Raw genomic sequence first — 1,313 nt, 5'->3', positions numbered from 1 at the left:
TATTTGGAGTTTTGTAGCCCAAGTTATGCCTATTCTTCTAAGTCTGGCTGGATTGGTTCAAACCCAAAAATTCTTAGCATTTTTTAGATACTGGCAGTTTTGGTGTGCTAATGGCAGGTGACTTTTTGGATAGGTTATGGTCAAAATTTGGGTTTGTTTTCTTCATGAAAGTTGTAGGGCTATGTTTTAGCTTTCCATTGATATAAGATTCAGGTCATTTGGACCTTTCTAGGCCAAGTTATGGTCATTTAAGTAACTACTGTTCATTTGGTCATTTTTGTACAGGACAATGTGCCCAAATTCGGATTTGGCCTAATTATTCACTAAGTTATGGCCATTTTCTGGGCATGATTCCTGAATGAAAAATGGTCCATTATGTGTCTATTTTCATTTCCAATTGATCTCACACCAATTGGGTTGGTAAATTTTCAGTTTTGGTCCTTGAAAGGGACCTAGGTCAAGCTGTCTGCATATTGACCCTAACCAATCCGAATTGAAACTTGGTTCTAGCAAATCACACACGCCACAAATGGTCACAATTGACCATTTCTCAGCTCAAGCAAGGTCATTTGCATCAATTGACCATTTTCTACAAATTTTCACCCAAACCCTAAGTGCTATGAACCCTAATTTTGGCATATGTTTCAATTGATGCACTTAAAGTAGATATTCAACTTCTACACATTCAATCAATCTTAATTACATGTTTAATGCACATAACAATCATAAAAACCCTAAGGGACTACGGCTGGCCAAAATTCATGATTTACCAAAACATGCATAATTTTTGTAATTCCTAAATTTAAATCCTCGTCTTTAAGTTTAATTCCATGCATATATGACTAAATTAAATTAAAAGAAAGCTTACCTCAATGAAGTTTTTCTATCTTCTTTAATTCTTCAATTTTCCTTTTCTTTTTCACTTTCAATCTTAAAATCAAGACCCAAGAATAATTTTTTATTAAGGAAAATCTACAATTAATGGTTAATTTTAGGGTTTTGGAAAGCTTGGCTGGGCTTCCATGGAGGAAGGAAGAAAAAGAGAGAGAGGTGAGATGATGGAATCAGCAAGAAGAAGAAGAAAGGGAAAAAAATGAATTTTCTTTTCTTTTAATTCTTATTGGCTCCTTTTTATGTTGCATTATCTCCCAATTTTCAAATTTTAAAAATTAATATTTATTGTATCATGGATGATGTCATAAACTTTTTGATTTTTGATTTTTCACTTCTTTTTCATTTCTTTTTCATTTATCTCTTCAATTTAAATCTACATTTCAAAATTTTCATTTCTCAAATTTTATTGGACATTTAGG

Source organism: Hevea brasiliensis, chromosome 14 (genome assembly GCF_030052815.1).
Source record: "Hevea brasiliensis isolate MT/VB/25A 57/8 chromosome 14, ASM3005281v1, whole genome shotgun sequence".
Lineage (NCBI taxonomy): Eukaryota > Viridiplantae > Streptophyta > Magnoliopsida > Malpighiales > Euphorbiaceae > Hevea > Hevea brasiliensis.
Note: the sequence above shows the minus strand (reverse complement) of the source record.